Source organism: Geotrypetes seraphini, chromosome 3 (genome assembly GCF_902459505.1).
Source record: "Geotrypetes seraphini chromosome 3, aGeoSer1.1, whole genome shotgun sequence".
Taxonomy (NCBI): Eukaryota; Metazoa; Chordata; class Amphibia; order Gymnophiona; family Dermophiidae; genus Geotrypetes; species Geotrypetes seraphini.
Window position 1 is genome coordinate 14461607 of NC_047086.1, and position 24519 is coordinate 14486125.

At 45.7% G+C, this 24519-nt stretch overlaps 1 protein-coding gene across 1 annotated transcript in view; it reads left to right on the forward strand.

The window, feature by feature from the left end:
- Positions 1-6126: 6126 nt before the first annotated feature.
- The window catches only part of BVES (blood vessel epicardial substance), a 265683-nt gene continuing 247290 nt past the window's right edge, over positions 6127-24519 (forward strand). The window contains exon 1 of the mRNA XM_033936311.1: positions 6127-6772. The gene's annotated coding sequence lies outside the window, so the exon portion shown is untranslated. The remainder of the gene's footprint in view (positions 6773-24519) is intronic.

A 24519-nucleotide genomic window follows, 5' to 3' on the forward strand; every position in this document is an offset into this window, starting at 1 on the left:
TGCACTCAAAAACAAACACATCCATCGCATTGATTAACAATTCTATTCTATTAGTTTCACCGTACTTACAATTACTCATACATAGCTTAAAATAACATTAAATAAATAACTCAAATGTAATTTTTTGTTGGTTTTGCACTTATATAATTTCAATTATATCCCGTCCCTTTTATGAAGCCATTTTAGGCTTTTTTATCTTATGAGTATCTGCACTAATACTGCCACGGCCTAAAACAAGTTTTGAAAAAGAGAGGGATAATGTGCTGCGAAAAGACATTTGCTCCGTTTAGTGTGCCGGAACGAAAAAAGTTTGAGACATACTGGGTTATGGATTCCTAAGAGTTAGAGAGTTTAAGATAGAAAGGTACAAATGTACCTTTACACAGCAAAACTCAGCTAGTATAAATTTGCAATCCCAATGCATGCGCAGACCATCTACTTTGCCTGTAGATGGTCTGCGCATGTGTTTGCTGTCCGTTGTTTTGGGGTTTTTTTTTTTACTCACCCCGACTCTCCTGCTCTCTGCCTCCCTTCCCTGCAGTTCGAGCCTGTGGTTTTAACCCGCCAACAAACAATTCAAACTCTTGGTACAAGCGCTAATCCTAGGTCTCCTAGACCAGTGTTCTTCAACCTTTTTACACCCGTGGACCGGCAGAAATAAAATAATTATTTTGTGGACCGGCAAACTACTAGGACTAAAATTTAAAAACCCCGTTTACGCCCCATCTCTGTGAGCTCGGTCCCCGCAAACCATCTGATCCCATCTGCACAAGCCGCAATTATGATTTTATATTGAACGTATTTTATTAAAGTATAAAAAGAAACAATATTCTGAACAATTGTGATTTTATAAATACAAATATACTGAGCACGGACCAACAAAACCCCTGTCTCCCCTCCCCTTCACATATATTCCCTCTACTATCAAGAAAACTGAACAAGCCAAGTTATTATAGAATGCTACATAGAAATATCATGCTAACAGAATACTGCAATCCCCGGTTATGTCTCTAGCAGGATATATATTTCAAATCTGATATATTCTAATGACAAAATAGAAATAAAATTATTTTTTTCTACCTTTTGTTGTCTCTGGTTTCTGCTTTCATCTTCTTTTCACTCTTTTCCTTCCAGCATCTGCCCGTTCCATCCAATGTCTGCCCTCTCCCCCTTCCATTTGTATATGACTTCTTTCTATGCCCCTCTTTCCTGTCCATCCAGCCTGTTCCTCCTCTCTCCTTTTTACATCATTCATTCCAGCTTCACTGCCTTCTTCATTTTTATCTCTCCTACACCAGATCTAGCATCTTTATCCCTCTCTCATTTCTCTGCTGACCCCCTTTCCAGCATAAATGTCTCTCTACTTTCTCATTCCTCTCTCCCCTTTCCCTCATCTGATCTCTCCATTCCACCCTGACCCCCTTCCCCTCCTGTAATCTCCCTGCCAGCTGTTTCCTTCCTTTTTTCTTTCTCCCTTCCCTCCTTCCTTTTTTTCCCTTCTCCCTTCCCTCCTCCCTCTATCCAACATTAACTCTCTTCCCATCCCTTTCCCTCCTCCCCTCCCAGCAGCATCTCTCCTTCTTCTCCCTTCCCTCTTCCCTCTATCCAACATTAACTCTCTTCCCATCCCTTTCCCTCCTCCCCTCCCAGCAGCATCTCTTCTTCTAATTCTCTCCAAGTCCAGTAACAGCTCTCTCTTTATCCAGCAGCTTCCCAGCCTCCTACAGTGGCTTCCTCCCCTTCCAGCAGCTCTCAGTACTTGCCTGCAGGAAGTTGCCGGTAAATCACTGCCCTGGCAAGTAGGAGAGCTGGTGGGAGGGGAGACAGCCACTGTGAAGGCTCCCCAGGATCTTGCTCGCACACGCTGATCATCTCCCTCCACCTGCACCTGTATCTGCAGCTCTCTCCATTCTACTCGCGACTTCCCCGCGGCCCTCTTCAGCAACTCGGCAGGGGCGGCGATCAAGACAGGCTGCCGACATCGGGACCTTCACTCTCTGAGTCCCGCCTATTTTGTTTCAACTTCCTGTTTCCTAACAGGCGAGACTCAGAGAGGGAAAGCCCCGACATTGGCAGCCTGTCTTGATCGCCTGAGGCTGGGAGGAACATTAGTCGGGAGGAACCGCAGTCCAGTGGCGTACCTAGGGTATGTGGCACCCGGGGCCCATCATTTTTTGACACCCCTCCCCATGTAAAAAAATATTTTTTGTAATGACCATGAAACGGAATAAATGGTCAGAATAGAAACAGGCAGTGAAAATTTTCTTATATTCCAAACATAACATAACATAAATTATGTCTGAATTGTCATGACATCAGAAGTACATATGGAGTAGTTGCAGGTGATGCTTGGGACAGTTCCGATTGTGTTAGTTCGGTTTTATGTGTTTTTTGAAAAGAAGGGTTTTTATTTCTTTTTGAAGGTTTTGTAGTCTGTGGTCGAGGTCAATAGGTTGTAGAGTTGGGGGTCGAGTGTTGCAGCTCGAATGGCTAGGAGATTGTCAAACAGTTTTTTTTCTTTTGACGTTTTTGGTTGGAGGGTGTGTGAATGGTGTGTGAGTTCTCCTATGTCTGTTTGAGGTGGATTGAATTATTTAGCTGAAGAAATTAGTTACCCCCTCATCCCACACACATTAATTCTCTTCCATTTTTGTTCCCATTATTAAAAACACTGATAAGTTCCCAGAAAAAAAATACATTAAAATAAGAAGTGAAAACAAAGGCCCCTACAGATGAGAACATAACATAAGAATTGCCTAACTGGGTCAGACCAATGGTCCATCATGCCCAGTAGCCCAATCTCATGGTAGCCAATCCAGGACACTAATACCTGGTCAAAACCCAAAGAGTAGCAACATTCCATGCTACCGATTCAGGGCAAGCAGACACTTCCTCTATGTCTTAATAACAGATTATGGACTTTTCCTCCAGGAATTTGTCCAAATCTTTCTTAAAACCAGCTACACTATCTGCTTTTACCATAATTTCTGGCCACTTCATTTTTAAGTTTAGATCTTTCCTTTCAAACAGAGACCTTGCTAGATGTCAAATACAGCACAAGGTAACTTCACATGGACTTAGCTGTGCAGGAAATGTGAATCTCCTCATACACCCACCATATAGTGCAAAAATGTGCAACGGTCTGGTTTTTTCTTTCGATCACTACATAGCCTAATGCCACACAAGCAGCGCTGTTACAAACATATTCTGTAGGTCAATGCTAAGGATAACAAAGTTTCCTTCCTTGGACCAGAAGGAGATACTGATAAACCACTGGAAGAGATCCCAAAACAACACCCAAAGACCCACACAGTGTGTGAACCAGTTGAGTGGAGTGGACTAACTGGGGGGTGGAAATGGGCCTGGAGTTTGCTCAGCAGAATTTCCCAGACCACCTCTTCCTCTCAACACATTGACACGCTGCCACCACCACCACTAGGAACACCTCACTGGGTAGGCCAGCTATGCTATAAACTTTATAAAACACATTATTATATTTTCTTATAAAGCACATATTTTAACTGAGCTCTCTGACATCCTTAGCCTTTCCATTCACAAAAATAGAAGGAAGAAAAGTTCCCATTTCCTGCTGTCTCATGTCTCCGGCCTAAACAATATTTTTTTTCTGCAGACCCTTCAAAAGTCTGACCAAATCCTCATTTCACTTGCATTATAAAGTACTGAGGATGCCATCTCTCCCCAATCCCAGGTCCTAAAGTCTAAGACAGTAGCGCAAACTAATGCTGCCAGATTCAGGAAAAAAAATTTCGATTCGATTCAGCCTATTGAATTGGTTTTTCAATTCGATTTTCCTACCCAGTTGGGTGATTTTTTTCAAAAATCCTGGTGGGTTTTATAGCTTTTTCAACCCCTTTGGCTTCTCCTAACCACACTGGCGCTGTGGTGTAAATAAAATAAAGAAATAAAAAGGACTTTTCCTCTCTCTGTTAAATCCTAGCTCACGTTTGTAGTCCAACACCAGCTCTGGCAGGATACACATTTCAAATCTGACATATTGTAATCACAAAACAGAAAATAAAATTAATTTTTCTACCTTTTGTTGTCTGGTTATATTTCAAATCTTGTTGGTCCAAGGCTCTGGTTTTCTTCTGATAACTTGCTTGCCAGGGTCTCCTTCTTTCTTCTTTCTGCATGCTAACCATCCATCTGCCAACTCTGTCCTCCCTTTCCATTTCCCTTCCCTCCCCAGGAAGTCTGGTATCTTTCCTTTTTTTCATCTCCCTCCACAGATCCACCTTTTCTTAACTACCCTTTCATCCTGCATCTCTCCCTCCTTCCCCACCACCCCAGAGTCCACCATCTCTCCCTTTCTTTTCCCAATTACCCTCCTATCCAGTATCTCTATCCCTCCTCCACACCATCCCTTGTGTCCAATTTCTCTCCCTTTCTGTTCCTTCCCTCCCTAAATCCCATGGTCCATCATCTCTCTCCCTCTCCTCTATTTTCAGACCCATTATTTCTCCCCCCCCCCCCCAAAGTTTGGCATAAGCACATCTCTTTGAAAACCCCCTTCCCTCCGTGTACTTCTAAACCAGGGTCCCCCCCAAAGGCCTGTCCCCCCTTAAAGGTCTGCCTGTCCCCCCTTGAAGGCCTGTCCCACCCCCTTGTAGGCCTGTCCCACCCTTGAAGGCCTGCCTGCCTGTCCCCCTCTTGAAGACCTGTCCCCCCCTTGAAGGCCTGCACCCCCCGAAGGCCTGCACCCCCCCGAAGGCCTGTCCCCCCTTTGAAGGCCTGTCCCACCCCCTTGTAGGCCTGTCCCACCCCCTTGTAGGCCTGTCCCCCCATTGAAAGCCTGTCCCCCCCTTGAAGGCCTGCCTGCCTGTCCCCCCCTTGAAGGACTGACCCCCCCCTTGAAGGCCTGCACCCCCTTGAAGGTCTGCACCCCCCCGAAGGCCTGTCTCACCCCTTTGTAGGCATGTCTCACCCCCTTGTAGGCCTGTCCCCCCCTTGAAGGCCTGCCTCCCCCCCTTGAAGGCCTGTCCCTCCCCTTTGAAGGCCTGCACCCCCTTGAAGGTCTGCACACCCCCCGAAGGCCTGTCCCCTCCCCCTTGAAGGCCTGCCTCCCCCCTTGAAGGCCTGCCTGTCACCCCCTCCCCCTTGAAAGCCTGCCTGCCTGCCCGCCCGCCCCAACCTGAAGGCCTGATGCCCCGACCCACCCCGAAGGACCGCTCGCCCCCTAGCCTCCCCGCACCACCTATGAAGTAGCCCGCAGCAGGATTGCGATGTCAGCGATCCCTGCGCTGCTTCCTGCGCCACGGTCCCGCCCCTCCTCTGACGTCAGTGGCGCAGGAAGCAGCGCCCAAGCAGCTCAGGGATCGCTGACATCGCGATCCTGCTGCGGGCTGCTTCATAGGTGGTGCAGGAAGGTCAGTGGGGCGAGCGGTCCTTCGGGGGTGGGGGGACTGAACGGCAAGGCCGGACCGCCCCCCCCACCCCCCCTTAGTACGCTACTGCCGCAGTCGGCAGGAAATTTAACTGCCAACTGGATCTCGCCGGTCCTGTGTGGACCGGCAGAAATTTTCTGCGGACCGACACCGGTCCGCAGACCGGCGGTTGAAGAACTGTGTCCTAGACTACTGTAACATCCTATACCTGTCATGCCCAACCAACATAAAGAGTCCAAAATACAGCTCTTAGACTGATTTACTCGCTGAAACAAATGACCACATTACCACCACTTTCCGAGATTCACACTGGTTCCCAGTACAAGCAAGCATACAATACAAATTCTATTGTACCCTATTCAAAGCTCTACATGGAAACGGACCAAGCTATCTGAGCAACTGCCTAATCAGGAAAAACACATCCAGACCAAGGAGAACTCATGCACACTTTACCCACCCCCCAATCAAAGGTACACGAAGGAAAAAAATATACGACGGACCAGAGCAGCGAAACTAGACCGTCACCTCTCCAATTTGCTGACTATGATGCCCAACTACAAAACATTCAGGAAAGAACTTAAAACTTTTCTATTGAAGAAATTTGTCAAATGATCTAACTAAACCTGATCGACCCTCCACAGATCCTGACGCATACTACATCTGTTAACCCTATTTTCCCGCCTCCTTTTCCTGACAGAGCCGAGGAGGCGCGGGAAAAGACGGGAGACATTCCCTCACGAGCCCCAGCCCTTCTCCGCCACGTGCCTTCTCCTCCTCCTCCTCCCAGGCGCCCGCTGGCCGGCGCGCGCGCGGGACGGAGAGGAGCCCGTTTACCTTTTCGCTCGGCACTTGCCGGGCGGCGGAGTACAGCTCCGAGGAGAGGAGGAGACGACGGAGCGCGCGAGCGGACTCCGACGCGCCGCTGAAGCTCTTCGGAAGGGCTGCCGACAGCCTCCTCCTTCTTCCTCCCCCCGCGTGCCGGACTTGCACCTGAGGCAGCGCGTGCCGCCGCTTGCTGCGCTCTGACAGGTGGGGCCCGCGCGCTCTTCCCCGCCACTTTACTGCTACCGCCGCTTTTTCTAATCTCCCCGGCTCGTGCTCGGCAGCTCTGCCTAATCGTCTCTCCCTCGGAAGCTGCCCGTCAGGAACCTCTCGCTAAAGCGGCTTCGGGTCCCGGCCGAGACTGGTCCTAAGGTAGTGCGTCCAGTCAATGGGCTCTTTTCAAATACTGTCATTGCTGGGGTTTTTTTTCCCCCCAGAGTTGTGCCACTGCGAGATGATCAAACCCCTTAGTAGCGCTGAGAATTGGACGGGATGTACCTCTTTTTCGGAACCAGATCGGTGGTTGGCAACAGAATAAGACGTAGGTTTGTACAAAAATTAACATCTTTTTTTTTTTTTTTTTTTTGAGAACTTTTGACTTAGCAAAAGGTTAATTTGGAAGTGGGGGGTTTCGACTAAAGACAGGTGCTTAATTTGAACTAAAACATATTTATGTATGCGCAGTGTTTTTGGCCAGCCTTGATGCTTCTAATATTTAATTGAGCTTTTGATTGTATGATTAGCTGCAGTTAAAACCATAAGATTAGCCTTACTAGCTTAATGTAGCCCAGTATTCTGTCTTTGCAGTGGCCAATCCAGGGCACAAGTACCTGGAAAAACTCAAATAGTAGCAACATTACAGATCCAGGGCAAGGAGTGGTTCTCTCCCTTCCCCCCCCTATCTGTCTCAATAACAGACTATGGACTTTTCCTCCAGGAATTTGTCCAAACCTTTTTAAAAATCCATTTATGTTGACCACTCTTACTACATCCTCTGCTAAGAGAGCATGACTATTCTCTGAGTGAAAAAAAATTTCCTCCTATTGATTTTAAAAAATATTTCCCTGTAACTTCATCTGAGTGTCTCCTAGTCTTTGTAATTTATGCTGGAGTAAAAAAATAAAATAAAAATCAATGCACTTATACCCGTTCTACACCACTCAGGATTTAGCTCTCTTTTTTTCCAAACTGAAGAGCCCTAACCTCTTTTAGGACTCCTTTTACTATGCTGCGTTAGGGTTTTAATGCGCAGAATAGAGCGCGCTACAGTGCCGCGTGCGCTAGACGCTAATGCCAGCATTGAGCTGGCATTAGTTCTAGCTGCGTAGCGCGGGGTAAGCATGCGCTAATTTGCGTGCGCTAAAAACGCTAGAGCACCTTAGTAAAAGGAGCCCTTAGTCTTTTCTCATATTGGGATGTAGGAGGTTCTTATCCTAAACTTGGGCTACAAACTGGCATGTAACTTGCCTTGATCTAGTACTGAAAAAAGCGTGGGCTAAATCCAGATACCCCACTTAAATTTCAGGAGGCCAAAAGCCAACATATTGGCTTCAGTAAAGGGAACTTGGGTGCTTTCTCAGTCTAGCTGCAGCTGTTGTATTTCCAAGTATCAGTTTACAGAAGGACGTCTTAGATGATCTTCAGTAAATTCAGGGAATCTCTGCTGCAGGCTTCGCTTGCACTGTTCAGGTTGGAATTGGGTTCAGGTGTTGCATGTGATTTATTTTCAATGTGAACTAAATCTGGAGTCAAACTGCAACGGTGGGTGATTTCTTACTGGGTTCTTTGGCAGAACAGAAGTCAAGCTGTGATCCCTTTTCACTTTGCTATAAATAAAACGGTATTCTGGATGTTGTGGATATACCTTTGAGAAGGCACAGATAGATCCTTGCTTCAGGTGTATATTCAAAACAAAAATATATCACCTAGGAGAGTGATTTTTAACCTTTTTTGAGACACTTTAAGAATCCGATGAAAGCTACGGACCCCCTTCCCCAGAAATATTCACATAAACCCAACTTTGCATCATGCAATGAATATAATGTACTTTATTTATCGAGATTTGATTGTCTCATGCATATACAGTATATGACGTACACAAAGGCCCTCTTTTGCTAAGGTGCGCTAAGCGTTCTAGCGCATGCTAAAACAACGCATGCGCTAATCGCTAACACGTCCATAGGATAACATGCACGTATTAACATTTAGCGCGTGATTAGCGGATGCTAATATTTATCACATGCTAAAAAGCATAGCGCACCTTAGTAAAAGAAGGGGAAAATATTACATTTTAAAGTAAACAATCTAAAAAAAAACACTCCTTTTTTGTGCAAAAAGTAATGGCCACTCATAATTATGAAATATGATCTTCTTGTGCAAATTAAAGCAGATCTGCTACTTCTATGTTATCCCAGGACAAGCAGGCAGGTATTCTCACTAGTGGGTGATGTCATCCGACAGAGCCCCGATACGGACATCTTGCAAGCATGTCTTGCTTGAAGAAACTCAGAAGTTTCGAGATGCCCGCACCGCGCATGCGCCAGTGCCTTCCCGCCCGATGTACCGGGCGTGTCTCCTCAGTTCTTTTCTTTCCGCGGAGCTGAGAAGTTTCTCTTCATTTTGCGCTGACTGAATTTCAGGTTTTTTTTGCCTTCTTTAACACCGCGTTTTTGTTTCTTTGAATTTATTTCACTTTTACTTTATATTTTCTAAAAAAAAAAAAAAAAAAGTTAAAATTATTTTTTCCGGCGGTTCAGCCGGGCCGGCCTCGTGGCTGCGGCCTAGTGCCTTCGACCTTGCAGCGTCGATTTTCCGGCCTATGTCCCGGCCAATCACCGGTTTTAAAAAGTGCAGCAAGTGCCAGCGTGCGATTTCGTTGACGGACCCGCATCGACGCTGCCTTCAGTGTCTTGGTCCAGAACACGTTCCGAAATCGTGCCGGCCTTGTTCCACGCTCACTGCGCGCTCGTTTAAATGGCGCTGCTTGCTCTGGGAGTCGATGTTTAAGATGGAGACCGCCAAGGACTTGTCTGCTTCTACTTCTGTTGAGGTTTCGCCGGTCCGTTCGAAACCTGCATCAGCGACTCCTGCATCGAGCATCGTGAAGCCTGCATCGTTCACACCGGCTTCAGCATCGAGTTCAGCGCCGGTGCCGGCCTCCGTCTCCTCTGTTCAGGTACCGCCTTCCACTGTCCCTCCGGTGGTCATCAAAGTGCCTAAAGCTAGCAAGCAAAAGCACTTGGCCACGAAGGAGCGCGAAGACCGTGCTGGAGGACCCCCTTTCGGTGCGGATCCCTCCATATCGGCTTCGCTACGATCCCTGCTAGAAGCTCAGTTTGTCGAGCTTATGCAGACTATGGGACCCCGGCTTATCGCCACCATTCAGGGTGACAGTCCGGTCCCGGTTCCTGGGGGCGGTCCTCCCCCTCCTCCTCGTCGTTCGATCTCCCTGCTCGACGAGGAGGATCGGCGGAGGGCGGCGGAATCCTCCAAGCGGGCTTCCCTTCCTGATATGCCGCCTTTAGAACCCATCACGCCTCCACGACACCAGGGTACTAGGTCGGTCCCTGATAATCGGAGTCCTGGGCATACTGCATCGCAGGAAGAGTTCTTCCGCACTCCATACCAGACTTGGATGGCGCTGCGTGAGTCCACATCTTTGCCACCTCTGAGATCCACAGCATCTAGTCCTATCCATTCCTTTGAGGCTTCGAGGGATCGATCGATGCATAGGAGATCTCGTTCCCCGTCCCGTCACCGGGAGGGGCATCGATCTCGGCACTCTTCTCGACACTCCTCACGTCATTCGGAGGTGTCTCCGCAAAAGAAGATGCAGCGTTTGGGATACTCCTCGTCGGATTTATCCCCGCCTGAGGGTCCAGAGCATGAGGAACCGTCTACCTCTTATTCTCCATGCCGCTCCCAGCTTTCCCTGGAACCGGAGGCTTCCACTTCTTCTAGTCCGTCTCGCCGGCCGGCCTTGGCGGACCAATTATCTTTTTCATCCTTTCTTCGACAGATGGCGGATGACTTGGATGTAACTTTGGACACTGGGTCTCGATATTCTAAAGAGTATCTAGACACCATGCATTTGCCTCATCCTCCGGCAGAGACGCTTCGGCTTCCCCTGCATAAACTGCTGGACCAGACTTTCATGCGTTGTTTTGAAACACCATATTCCATACCTGCAGTTCCCAGTAAGCTGGATGCTCGATACCGCATCGTTCACCACAAGGGGTTTGAGGGAGCTCAATTTTCTCATCAGTCCCTTCTGGTCGAGTCCTCTCTCAAGCGTTCTCATCCCTCCCAAGTCTACGCTTCCGTGCCTCCGGGCAGGGAGGGAAGAACGATGGACAAGTTTGGTAGACGTATCTATCAGAACTCGATGATGGCAACTCGAGTGCTCAATTACAATTTTTTCTTCTCCTCATATTTGGATTTCTTCTTGCCGGTACTCCGCAAGTTCATCCCTTTCATTGATGCTCAGGCTCGTTTCGAGTTTGAAGAGGTGGTGGCGACCCTGTCCCAGTTACGCCTGCAACTGATGCAATCCTCCTACGATGCCTTCGAGCTCTCGGCACGTGCAGCGGCCTGTTCGGTCGCCATGCGTCGCCTGGCATGGCTTCGTACCATTGATATGGATCCGAACCTCCAAGACAGACTTGCAAATGTGCCTTGTGCGGGAGCGGATCTGTTCGATGAGTCTATCGAGACTGTTACTAAAAAGCTTTCGGACCATGAGAAGTCCTTCCAGTCTATTTTGCGGCCTAAGCCGAAGCCTCAGCAGTCTCGTCCATCTAGACCGCCTCTGATTTACCAGCGGCGTTATCAACCGAGGCAGACTTCTCCTGCGAGACAGCCTGCGAAGAGACAGCCTCCCCAGAAGTCTCAACAGAAGCCTCAGATGCCGGCTGCACCCAAGGCTACTCAGCCTTTTTGACTCTCTTCCAGGGAGCATAACCGACCTCGTTCTGTCTTCCCCAGTTTTTCCCATAGGGGGTCGTCTCCACCATTTTTATCATCGCTGGGAGACAATCACCACGGACCTTTGGGTCCTTACCATCGTAAGAGAGGGATACTCTCTTCATTTCCAACGGGTCCCCCCGGACCATCCTCCAAGAGAGTATCCTTCCAACTTAATGCAGACCGCTCTTCTCCTCCAGGAGGCTCAGGCTTTGCTTCGGCTTCGGGCCGTCGAGCCGGTCCCGGTAGATCAGCAAAACCGAGGGTTTTACTCCCGGTACTTCCTGGTCCCGAAGAAGACGGGCGATCTGCGGCCCATTTTGGACCTTCGAGTCCTCAACAAGTTTTTGGTCAAGGAGCGGTTCCGTATGCTGACCCTTGCCTCTCTCTATCCCCTCCTCGAGCAGAACGATTGGTTATGCTCTCTGGACCTCAAGGAGGCCTACACTCACATCCCGATTCATCCGGCCTCCCGCAAGTTCCTCAGATTTCGGGTGGGACATCTACATCTGCAATATCGAGTGCTTCCATTCGGCCTCTCTTCGTCGCCCAGAGTCTTTACGAAGTGTCTGGTGGTGGTGGCCGCTGCACTCCGGAACATGGGTCTTCAGGTGTTTCCATACCTCGACGACTGGCTCATCAAGGCACCGTCGGCTCCAGAGGTCATTTCGGCGACCTTGACTACCATTTGTTTCCTGCAGAACTTGGGCTTCGAGATCAACTTTCCCAAGTCACATCTTCAGCCCACCCAGTCTCTCCCCTTTATCGGGGCTGTCCTGGATACCATCCAACTTCGAGCATTCCTTCCTCCTCAACGCATGGATGCTCTCCTTCTACTATGCCAGTCAGTGTCTTCTCGCCAATCCATCTCAGCGAGACTCATGATGGTCCTCTTGGGCCATATGGCATCTACAGTTCATGTGACACCTTTTGCCAGACTTCATCTCAGAATCCCTCAATGGACCCTGGCATCTCAGTGGACTCAGGTGTCCGACCCATTGTCCTGTCACATTGTAGTCACTCCTGCTCTACGGCAGTCTCTTCTCTGGTGGATGACCTCTTCGAATCTATCCAGAGGTTTGCTGTTTCACTCTCCTCCCCACCAGAAAGTTCTCACGACCGATTCATCGAACTATGCATGGGGGGCTCATCTGGATGGTCTTCGCACTCAGGGGTTCTGGACCAGTGCGGAACGTCTTCATCAAATCAATCTTCTGGAGCTCAGAGCCATCTTCAATGCTCTCCAAGCTTTTCAGCATCTGCTTCACGACATGGTGGTCCTTATTCGCACAGACAATCAGGTCGCCATGTATTATGTCAACAAACAAGGGGGCACGGGCTCGGCCCCTCTGTGCCAGGAAGCTCTTCGAGTCTGGGATTGGGCGGTCCGCCACAACATCTTCCTCAGAGCTGTCTACATTCAGGGGAAGGACAACGTCTTGGCAGACAAATTGAGTCGTCTTCTCCAGCCTCACGAATGGACGCTCCACTCCGACCCCCTTCATCAGATCTTTGCTCAGTGGGGAATGCCTCAGATAGACCTCTTTGCAGCCCCCCACAACTTCAAACTGCCTCAGTTTTGCTCCAGGATCTACACTCGAGATGCCTTTCTGCTGGATTGGGGGAATCGCTTCCTATACGCGTTTCCTCCATTTCCTCTCATTCAAAAGACTCTAGTCAAGTTGAGATCAGACCATCTTTGCTCAGTGGGGAATGCCTCAGATAGACCTCTTTGCAGCCCCCCACAACTTCAAACTGCCTCAGTTTTGCTCCAGGATCTACACTCCCCATCGCCTCGAGGCAGATGCCTTTCTGCTGGATTGGGGGAATCGCTTCCTATACGCGTTTCCTCCATTTCCTCTCATTCAAAAGACTCTAGTCAAGTTGAGATCAGACCATGCCACCATGATTCTGATTGCTCCTCGGTGGCCCAGACAACCTTGGTACTCCCTTCTACTTCAACTCAGCAGCAGGGAGCCAGTACTTCTTCCAGTGTTTCCTTCATTACTCACTCAACATCAAGGTTCACTACTTCGTCCCAACCTGCAGTCCCTCCACCTGACAGCTTGGTTCCTTTCAACATAACTCCTCACCAGTTTTCTCAGGCAGTGAGGGAGGTCTTGGAGGCTTCCAGGAAGCCTGCTACTCGACAATGCTATTCCCAAAAATGGACTAGATTCTCTTCCTGGTGTATTTCCAATGCCACGGAACCTCAGCGAGCTTCCCTTTCTTCTGTATTGGACTATCTTCTACACCTGTCTCAGTCTGGTCTCAAATCTACCTCCATACGAGTCCACCTGAGTGCTATTGCGGCTTTCCATCAGCCTCTACAGGGGAAACCTTTGTCTGCTCATCCTGTGGTTTCCAGATTTATGAAAGGTCTTTTTCATGTCAACCCTCCTATCAAACCTCCTCCTGTGGTTTGGGATCTCAATGTTGTCCTGTCTCATCTCATGAAGCCTCCGTTTGAACCTCTCAACAAGGCTCCACTTAAGTATCTCACCTGGAAGGTGGTTTTTCTGGTGGCCCTCACGTCTGCTCGCCGGGTCAGTGAGCTTCAGGCCCTAGTGGCGGAGCCACCGTTCACTATTTTCCATCATGACAAGGTGGTTCTTCGTACTCATCCAAAATTCCTGCCTAAAGTGGTCTTGGAATTTCACATCAACCAATCCATCGTGCTTCCAGTGTTCTTTCCAAAGCCTCATTCTCATCCTGGGGAATCTGCTTTGCACACTCTGGACTGTAAACGTGCTTTAGCTTTCTACTTGGATCGCACAAAGCCACACAGAACTGCTCCTCAACTTTTCGTCTCCTTTGATCCAAACAAGTTGGGACGCCCTGTATCGAAGCGCACCATCTCTAACTGGATGGCGGCTTGTATCTCTTCCTGCTATGCCCAGGCTGGATTATCCCTTCCCTGTAAGGTCACAGCCCACAAGGTCAGAGCAATGGCAGCCTCTGTAGCCTTCCTCAGATCGACACCGATTGAGGAGATATGTAAGGCTGCCACTTGGTCCTCGGTTCATACATTCACCTCTCATTATTGTCTGGATACTTTCTCCAGACGGGATGGACAGTTTGGCCAAACAGTGTTACAAAATTTGTTCTCTTAAGTTGCCAACTCTCCCACCATCCCATTGGGGTTAGCTTGGAGGTCACCCACTAGTGAGAATACGCCTGCTTGTCCTGGGATAAAGCAATGTTACTTACCGTAACAGTTGTTATCCAGGGACAGCAGGCAGCTATTCTCACGTCCCACCCACCTCCCCTGGGTTGGCTTCTCAGGCTAGCTACCTGAACTGAGGAGACATGCCCGGTACATCGGGCGGGAAGGCACTGGCGCATGCGCGGTGCGGGCATCTCGAAACTTCTGAGTTTCTTCAAGCAAGACATGCTTGCAAGATGTCCGTATCGGGGCTCTGTCGGATGACATCACCCACTAGTGAGAATAGCTGCCTGCTGTCCCTGGATAACAACTGTTACGGTAAGTAACATTGCTTTTTCTGCTACCATTACTACTACTTGACCCTCACAGACCCCCTGAAACCCATCCATGGACCCAGGTTAAAAACCCCTGACCTAGGATTAATTTATCAGTAAAGGGGTTTCTTTCCATAAATGCTAGTGATTCAAAATATTTTTTTCCATTTATTTTATTATGAAAATCACAAGAGTTGGTGTGGCGGTGTAATCAGTGGTTCTCATTTAAGCTATCCTTAAATTTAGAGAACCTAGAGATCTGAGTGTTTAATCTCTACTTGCTACCTTTGTGCAAATTTGATGAAACAAGGTGCATCGTATCGGCTTTATGCCAATGATACACAATTTTTCTTTCCTATTGCAGATTCATTATCACAAGTAGTATTGAGATTAAATGATATTTTGGAGGCTGTTAGAAATTGGATATCGGCAAATAAACTGTTAAATGTGTCAAAGAACAAAATTATGATAGCCACAAAAGATGCTAAGGCTGAAATTTCTAGTACAGTGTTCCCCCGGTCATTCGCGGTATTTCTGACCGCGAACCGCTGATCAGGAGAGGACAGCTGGAGAGGTAGGAGAGAGCAGCTGGAGTGCCGGCGAGTGAAGGAAATCACTTGCTGTATGCTCTGACCGCCTCTTCCTGTACTAAAGTCGGGCCTTTGACACGCAGCTCCTGATTGGTAAGGCCCGACTTTAGTGCAGGAAGAGGCGGTTGAAGCATACAGGGAGTGATTTCCTTCACTCGCCGGTGCTCCGGCTGCTCTCTCCTGCATCTCCCGCTGCCCTTTCCAGTCTCCCCATGAAAAACCGTATTCGTGGTTTTTCAAGATTCGCGGGGGTTCCTGGAATGGATACGTCAATGCATTTAGGTACTATTGAATGAACAGCTATCCCCTGTCTTCTACGAAACCGCGCTAGCAGTTTCTAGCGTGGGGAGCCGCGCTGAATGGCCTACGCTGCTCCCAACGCTCATAGGAACTCAATGAGCATTGGAAGCAGCGCGGGCCATTCAGCGTGGCTCTCTGCGCTAAAAACCGCTAGCGTGGTTTCATAGAAGAGGGGGTATGTTTTCAACCACATGTTTCTTATCAAACTTTTAGGAAGTCGATCAAAACTTATCTCTTTGACAAATTTCTCTGACCCCACTTCAGCCTTGATGTATTTCTAAAAGTCTTCCAGACAAATTTGACTAACCTCGACATACAAATGTAATTTCGAAAGTATTCTGTAATATCGCTGTCTGTATACAGTCTCTTCCTCTGTAAAAAGCTTTGAACTGTTTGTGGTATTGAGGTATATAAAAATAAAGTTATTATTATTATATGTAATTAAGACAATATATTTTAAATCGTGAATGCCAAGTAAACTTCAGCAGTATCTGTTGAGATATGATTTTAGAAAAGTTGTTCAATCCATTCTACTTGCAGGCCAAGATTATTGCAACATTTTGTATTTAGGCTTATCATCGACAAGTATGCATGCCCTACAGGTGGTCCAGAAATCACATTGCATTGAAATGTATTGGTTAACAATGGAATTTCATGTTAAGTATAAACTGTTGCTGATGGTTTATTTGAGTTTGAGTCGGTTATTGCCCAAATATTTATAAGACTGTGATGCCATTTGTGCTATCTAGATCAGTGGTATTCAACCCTGTCCTCAGGGACCATCTGGCCAGTCGGGTTTTCAGGATATCCACAATGAATATGGATGACAGAGACTTTGAAAGCCCGACTGGCCAGGTGGTCCCTGAGGATTGGGTTAAATACCACTGATCTAGATTACTGCATTCTGCTACTTAATCCAACCGGTTATACTTTCTAAAAAAATAAAAAAATTACATATTGACAAGTATTTTTATGTGCTGGGCCAATAGAGTGGAACCAGTTCCCAGTGCACTTCGAAAATTTGAAAGATTTGTGTCAGTTCAAGAAATTGCTTAAATGTCACCTGTTTTGTCAGATGAAATGCGTACTTTAATACACAGGAACCATTTGACTCATGTTGGTTATCAGCATCCTTTATCACATGTTTGAAAGTTTTGGAGAAGAGTCTTTGCAGTCAGATGGATAAATTGCTATATGTGATGTATGATTGTTATTAAGTTTGTTTTTAAATATGTATGTGAAGTTGTAATCAGCTTTGGATAAAGACGGAATATAAGCAATAAACTATAAATGATATTCTAGTCAAATAAAAGGAATTACCTTCTGCTCCTCAGTACACAACTTGATCCTGAGAGATGTAAACCAGCATCTTGAACACCACTCCTCTAAAGTACAAAACCTCCTTTCATTCCTTGAAGCTCTATCCTACCAGATACTGGACCCCCAGGCCACTCATGAGAAAGCTCACCAACTTGATATATCAGCCTTTATGACCCAACAATCCATCTCACTGGAGATTCACATCTCAAACGGGACCTGGGCCCGCACCTTCTGGTCAGACCATGACATGTACATCTTCAACATCAACTGGACCCAAGGCAAAAATAAACAAGAAATCCAAAAGTCAACCTATGAAACATGACAAAAATTCAACCCACCCGTATTCTGGAGCAAAGCAGACTCCATGATCAAAACCTGCAAACACAAAGAATTTATATCCCAATGGCGCATGATAAGTGAGGCAATCCTGGACGAGTTAGCACCAATCCAAACGAAAAACAGAATCAACAGGTGAGCTGGCAAATGGTTCGACAGCAAACTTCTACTCAAAAGGTGATGCAGACAATTAGAAAGAGACTGGAGAAAGAGAAAGCAGGAGCACACTAAAACAGCATGGAGAAACATAATCAAATAATATAAGGAAAAATGGAAAGAGTTCTACTCCAAACAAGTAGGCACAGAAATTCAAGACACAAAAATTTATTCAAACTAGCAAAAGAGCTTACCAACACCAAACCCTACCTAGCCATCAATGGAAACAACCTCTCATCAGCCACCCAACTAACAGAATATTACAAAAAAAAAAAAAAAAAATCACAGCCACCAGAACCACCTTTAAAAACACCCCAAGCCTTCTAAACAAAGTATCACTATAACCCACAAAAGACAGGTCCTTAGCAGCAGACAGAACCTGGATTGACTTTCCAACAATACAATGGCCTGACCTAAACCGACTCTTTAAAAAAATACAGCCATGCACCATGTGACCTTAACTGCCCGCCCTACCTGTTAAAAACTGCCACTGCAAAATTCCTAACATACCTCATGCATTGGATATAATCACTGTTTACAGAGGGCCAATTCCCACAGGAGCTCAGCGAAATCATCATCACCTCAACTACAACAGACCCAAAATCGCAATAGAGCTATATTCCAACTACAGACCCATTGCCTCTATACCATTATACGTCAAACTATGGAATGCCTAGTGGCAAAATACCTCACAAACTACTTAGAAGAACACAGCCTACTTTACCCCTCACAATGTGGATACAGAACCAACTACAGCACAGAAACACTACTAAGGTCTCTCCTGGACACAGCCCGGCAGCACCTAAGCAAAGGCAAGAAGATGCTGATCATACAACTAGATCTCTCGGCAGCATTTGACATTGTAGATGACACCATCCTACTACAAACACTGGAAGCAACGGGAATCACAGGCAGGGTATACACATGGTTCCAGGGATTCCTACAATCCAGGACATATAGAGTCGGAGAAAAATCACAGTTCTGATCCGACTCCTGTTGCGTACCCCAAGGATCACCAATACTTTTCAACCTCTACATCGTCTCCCTTGGTATCAGCTTGGACAAACTAGGGATAACATCATACAGCTATCAAATGATATCGCCATACTACTTCCTTTTGACCAGTCAACCTCCTCCATAACTGGAAAACTGCATAAGACAATGGACTTAATTGAATAAGGGCTGAAAAACCACAAACTAAATTTGAACACAGACAAAACAAAATTCCTACTGCTCGAAAAGGAAAAAATTCAACCATAACAAATATAGAAATAAAATTCACCATATACTCCATGAAACCAGCCCTAAAACTTCTCAGGGCAATGATAGACAGATGCTGTACTATGCAACTGCAAATCAACAAGACAGTACAAAAATCCTTCGCAGCCATGCGAAACCTACGACAGATACTAAAATTCTTGATAAAGAGTGGTTCTGACACCTTATCCAGTCCCTAGACTACTGTAACGTCCTGCAGGTATGATAAAACAATTACAGACTGTACAAAACATAGCCCACAGACTGATCTATTCACTAAGCACATATGATTACATCACTACAGCATACCTAGGCACTCGGCTCCCAATGTAAGCAAGAATCTTATTCAAATTCTACTGTTTGCTATTCAAAGCCCTGAACGGCACCACCCGTTCCTACCTGAATGATTGCCTTATCCGGAACAACACAACCAGGCCAAGGAAAACCCAGACTCCTTTCACTCCCCCCTCCCCCCCCCAATCAAAGGCACACAACGCAAGAAGATGTACGACAGATTGCTAGCAAAGTCAAGCAGCAAAACTAGACCGTTCTTTTAACAATGCCCAATTGCAAAACCTTCCGAAGAGAAATAAAGACCCTGCTATTCAAAACCTTTTTCAAGACTAACTAACTTTAAGACTGACTAATGCCATGCCAAAGCATCCCTCGTTTCAGTTCCAGACACAATCTTGTAACTAGCGCCTAATCCTGTAACACTCCTGGAAGTGTTCAGCTGGCCTCTTTTGTAATCCGCCTAGAACTGCAAGGTTAAGGCGGAATAGAAGTCGCTAATGTAATGTAGTAGTAATATTAATAATACATTTTATTTTTATACCGCAGTACCTTTCAGTTCTATATGGTTTATAATAATGAAAAGCTGGACAACACAGCGATGGTACAGCAAGAGCATTAAAATTCGTGATAACATCAGACAAATTTATCAAAAAGATAACTTTTCAAATATTTTTCCTAAGGGCTCCTTTTACAAAGGTGTGCTAGCGGTTTTAGCACACGCAAAAATGCCCCGTGCGCTAGCCACTTGAGCAGGCGGTAGTTTTTCGGGTAGCGTGCACTAATCCGGTGCGTGAGCTAAAAACGCTAACGCACCTTTGTAAAAGAAGCCCTAAAAGTTTGGTAGTCCCCGTCTTACACTGTTCCCTTTCAATGAACTTGCCTGATCTATTTCAGAGTGACATCTCTGCCTATCAATTATGTTGCCATGATATTCAGCTCTGTCCCCTTATCTTCTTATTTTTAGGCAAGTCTGCAAAAACACGTGTACCTCTCATAAATTTCTTTCAAACTGTCTCTTTGGTGCCGTCTGTCCTTGAACATTCCACAAAACTTTTGAGTGCATTTGTATGTGATTTTTTTTTTTTTTTTTCTTTAAAAATTCCTTCAAATTCATGACAAGCATATACTGTGTTTCCCCGAAAATAGGACCTACACTGAAAATAAGCCCTAGTCCCTGAATTCGCCGGCAGCTGCGCTTCCCCCGCCCCTCCTCCTGCAACTGCCCCCACCAAGCAGCCGAACCCCCACTGACCCTTCCATCGTTCCAACTCTCCGAACCCCGTTGACCCTACGACCACGAGACCTATTTACCTCCCTCCACAGAGCAGCGTCGGCAGCACTCTAAACAAGCTGTTTAGCGGCCTTCTCCCACCGGGGCATTCCCTATTTCGCATCACTGATGATGTCATCAGCAACGCGGCACATGAAAGTCCCTGGCGGGAGAAGGCCACAAAGTAGCCTGTTTAGAGTGCTGCCAACGCTGATCTTTGGAGGGGGAGGTATATAGGTCTTGCGGTCGGCATGATTCAGACATGAGGGAGGAATGGGAGGGTCAGCGGGGGCTTGGCTGTGCAGCGGGGGCGGGGGAGCTGCTCAAGATGTCAGCAGGGGTTTGGCTGGGCAGGGAGGCTGCTCAAGGGTTCTGCTGTACGAGGGATGGGATGGAGAGAGAGATAGAAAGATGCTACCGAGGGAAGGCACAAGGGGATGGGTGAGAGGGGAGGAAAGATGCTGCACATGTGGGGGAGAGAAAGGAAAGAGGAAGAATTGGGGTGAAGGAGAGAAAAAAAAATAAGACCTACCCCAAAAATAAGACCTAGTGTGTTTATCTTATTTTCGGGGAAACACGGTAGTACTAACTATAATACCATATAGCATTATATTATAACTCATTCAGTGGAAACTCCAAAAAGAAAAAAAGCTCTCGCTGCAAGTGTACAGGTTTTTAAATGCAGAAATCAGTTATGCTTTGCTATATAAGGAAAAATTCAAAGTTCCTGACCACAATACAAAGCAGCCTTATTTTTTTTTTTTTTTAAGTTCCATCTTTTTATTGTATATTTCAAAAACAGAAATAAAACCATAACATGAACAAATGTAAACATCAATAGCAAAAATTACAATTGAGACCATCTGAATTTAACTAGCAGTGAGTATCAAAATTATGAACAAGTTCACACATTTACTATCATCGGTGAGAGGTCAAAAAGGTAAGTATACACAATATGTAAGGCTGTGAAGGCTTAATCGAGTTAATTTATGACTCTATATCGAGCAATAGTCTATTACAGGAGTCCATACTTTCAAGAAAGTCGGTAGAGAGTTAGTTTTTTCCGCAGCAACTTTTTCAAACTTGGTATATAAGCACACTGAATTCCACCAGTGGGCATAGGAGAGAAGTGAGAAGTCTTTCCAGGTGGATAATATAGATTTAAAAGCAATGAGAATCAGACAGGCAAACAATCTAGTTTCAAATTTGTCTAACTGAGATGTGAGAGCAGAGGCACCGTATATAATAACCTTATAAGATATGGGTTCAGAAATGTGTAGGATCTTACATATGGTGAGCCATATCATGTTCCAGAAATGTTGTAGAAAGGAACAATGGAATATCATATGAGCATAAGTGCCAGTATGTGTAGTACAAGACCAACATTTATCAGGTATAGATACATTAATTTTGTGCAGTTTAACAGGGGTCCAGTACACTCTATGGTATAGAAAAAGAGTTAGCTGAGACATAGCTGAAGATTTCATCGCTTTAAAAGATATCCTCCATATATCCTCCCAATCCGGTACTAGGTCTGGATGTTGAACATCACTAGCCCAGATCTCATAAAGTACCGTTGGTGATGTAAATTTCTTATTATGTAAGATTTTATACCAACGCGATGCTTGGCCTGGGAGAGATTGTAATTGGGTCACCCATTGTAATATAGTAGGCTGATCATTGGAAAGTTCTTTGTGTTTAAGATATGTATTTAGACAATGCATTAACTGTAGCCACTGAAAGTAATGAGTTGAGGACAAACCAAATTTCTGGATCAATTGGTTGAAGGGTGCGAATCCGTCATTGTCTCTCAAATGTTGAATGGACCATATTCCCAGCTTGCGCCAGGACTGCCATTCTATATATTGACCCTGAATCTTCAAGTGTGGGTTTCGCCAAATAGGTGAGGCCATGGTTTCACTCCAAGAAAGGGGAGCTTGATCGTCCACTGTTTGTAATGCAATCCTAGTAGCATTAATGACGAGGTTGCCTTTAGTCTTATGATCCGGTTGTAGGAATGGTAAGTATTGTAGATGTTGTTCACCAAAAAGTTTGCGTTCCAGGATAAGCCAAATTGAAGGATGTTCTTCTATGTTGGTAGACAACCACTGGGAGCCCTGTCTACAAATGAAAGCCAAGTGATAATAATAGAGGTCAGGGAAGTTGACTCCACCTCCGTCCTTGTGGCATTTTAGCTTTTTCAAAGCTATGCGTGGTGTCTTCTTGTTCCATAGATATTGGGACAGAAGTGATTCTAATTTTTTATAGGATGCCGCCGGAAGAAGAGCAGGTATCATTGATAATATGTAGGTAATTTTCGGAATCAGTATCATTTTTAGAGAGTCCAACCGACCCCACCATGATAATTTTAGTGGTGACCATCTAGAGGTAGTAGAGTTGATGATCTGGAGTATCAAAGATGTATTCAAAACCAAGGTTTCTTCCATTGAGTCACCAAAATATATCCCTAAGTATTTGAGTTTATCCGGAGCATATTTTAGATTCAACTGCTTGATAATATCTCCACATGGCTTACCCGTTAGTGGCATGACTTCTGTCTTGGTTCTATTCAGCTTGTATATAGATACCTTCGAGTAGGCATCTATATTATTGATAATAGATGGCAAGGAAGATATAGAGGCATATAGTTGAATGTCATCTGCGTATGCCGTCATTTTAACATGTATATCATCAATGCAGAGTCCCTGAATCAGAGGGTCAGACCTCAGAGTAATAAGTAAAGGTTCCAGCGCTAAGTTGAATAGCAGAGGCGATAATGGGCAGCCCTGTCTTGTTCCTCTAGTTGGCATGAATGATTCTGAGAAGACATTGTTGATGCGAAGTCGAGTGGAGGGATTAGAGTATAGGACCTTGATCATTTTAATGGAGTCCTTGGAAAAGCCGAACCACAGTAGTGTTTGAAATAAAAAAGGCCACTCCACTCTGTCAAAAGCCTTTTCAGCGTCGAGAGACATTGTGATTCCATCAGGTAAGTATGTTGGAGCCAGTGAAAGTACGTGAGCAAAGAGTCTTGTGTTGTCACTGGAGAGTCTGCCTTTCAGGAAACCAGTCTGTTCCATACTGATCAATTTTGGGAGTACCGTTTGTAGTCTTAACGCCAGAATTTTTGCAAATAGTTTAGCGTCTATATTGATGAGTGATAGAGGTCTGTAGTTTTGCACCTTCAGCGGATCTTTATCAGGTTTTGGTAGGACGATGATCACAGCTTCAGTAAAGGAGCCTTTAGCGTATCCTGTATCAATGAGATAGTGGAAATATTTCAACATTAGTGGTAACAGAAGTGTTTGGAACGCCAGATAAAATTCAACCGTTAAACCGTCTGGGCCTGGCGCCTTCCGTTTGGCCATCGATTGTAAGGATTCAGAGAGTTGAGATAGCTGTATGGGTTGCGTGATAGAGACATTATCATGCTCGTCCAGTTTAGGACCCAATATTTGATCGAGATATGCTTTGACACATGATACATCTGGCTTATCCGAGGTGTAAAGTTGCTTGTAATAATCCTTAAAGTAATTGCATATGTCCGTACTATCAGTCAAGGTGGTAGCAGAATCTGTACATATAGCTGGTATCTGTGTCTTCTCTGTAAGTATCTTCAGATAGTTAGCTAATTGATGCCCTGCTTTATTATTGGTAGCATAGTAAGTTGCAGATTGGAAAAATACTTCAGCTGAAGCCTTAGAGCTAAGATGTAAATTGTAGTCATACCTGAGTTTACTAAGTTGGACAGATATGTCAGGATTGGTAATATCTGCAATATGAGCTTTTTCCATAGTGGAAATTCTATTTTCCAAGATTAAAAGGTGTTGTCTATCTTCTTTCTTCTTTTTTGATGCATAAGCGATGATCTGGCCTCTTATATAGGCTTTAAAAGCGTCCCAGGTGACTTGCCAAGAGGTATCACCCACAGGATTGAACTCGAAGAACTCTCTGATGTGAAGATTAACATGATCAATAAACATCTGATCAGACAGTAAGGAGGCATTGAATCTCCACATTCCGCAAGGTTTAGATGGAAGGAGACTATGTAAAGACAATGTGATAGCAGAGTGATCTGAGACTGATAATGTCAATATGTCCGAATTGCTCAATTTCTCCACCAAGGAGTAGCTGATGAGAAAAAAGTCTAGTCTGGAATAAGATGTGTGTGGTGGTGAAAAAAATGTGAAGGTATAATCATCTTTATGTAGTAGGCGCCAAGGGTCCAGTAGTTTCAGTTGGAAAAGCAAATCCTGAAGATGATGCCAGGCTTTGGGTTTTTTATAAGGCGTTCTTGATTTCCTATCTTTCTCTGGACTTAAAATGA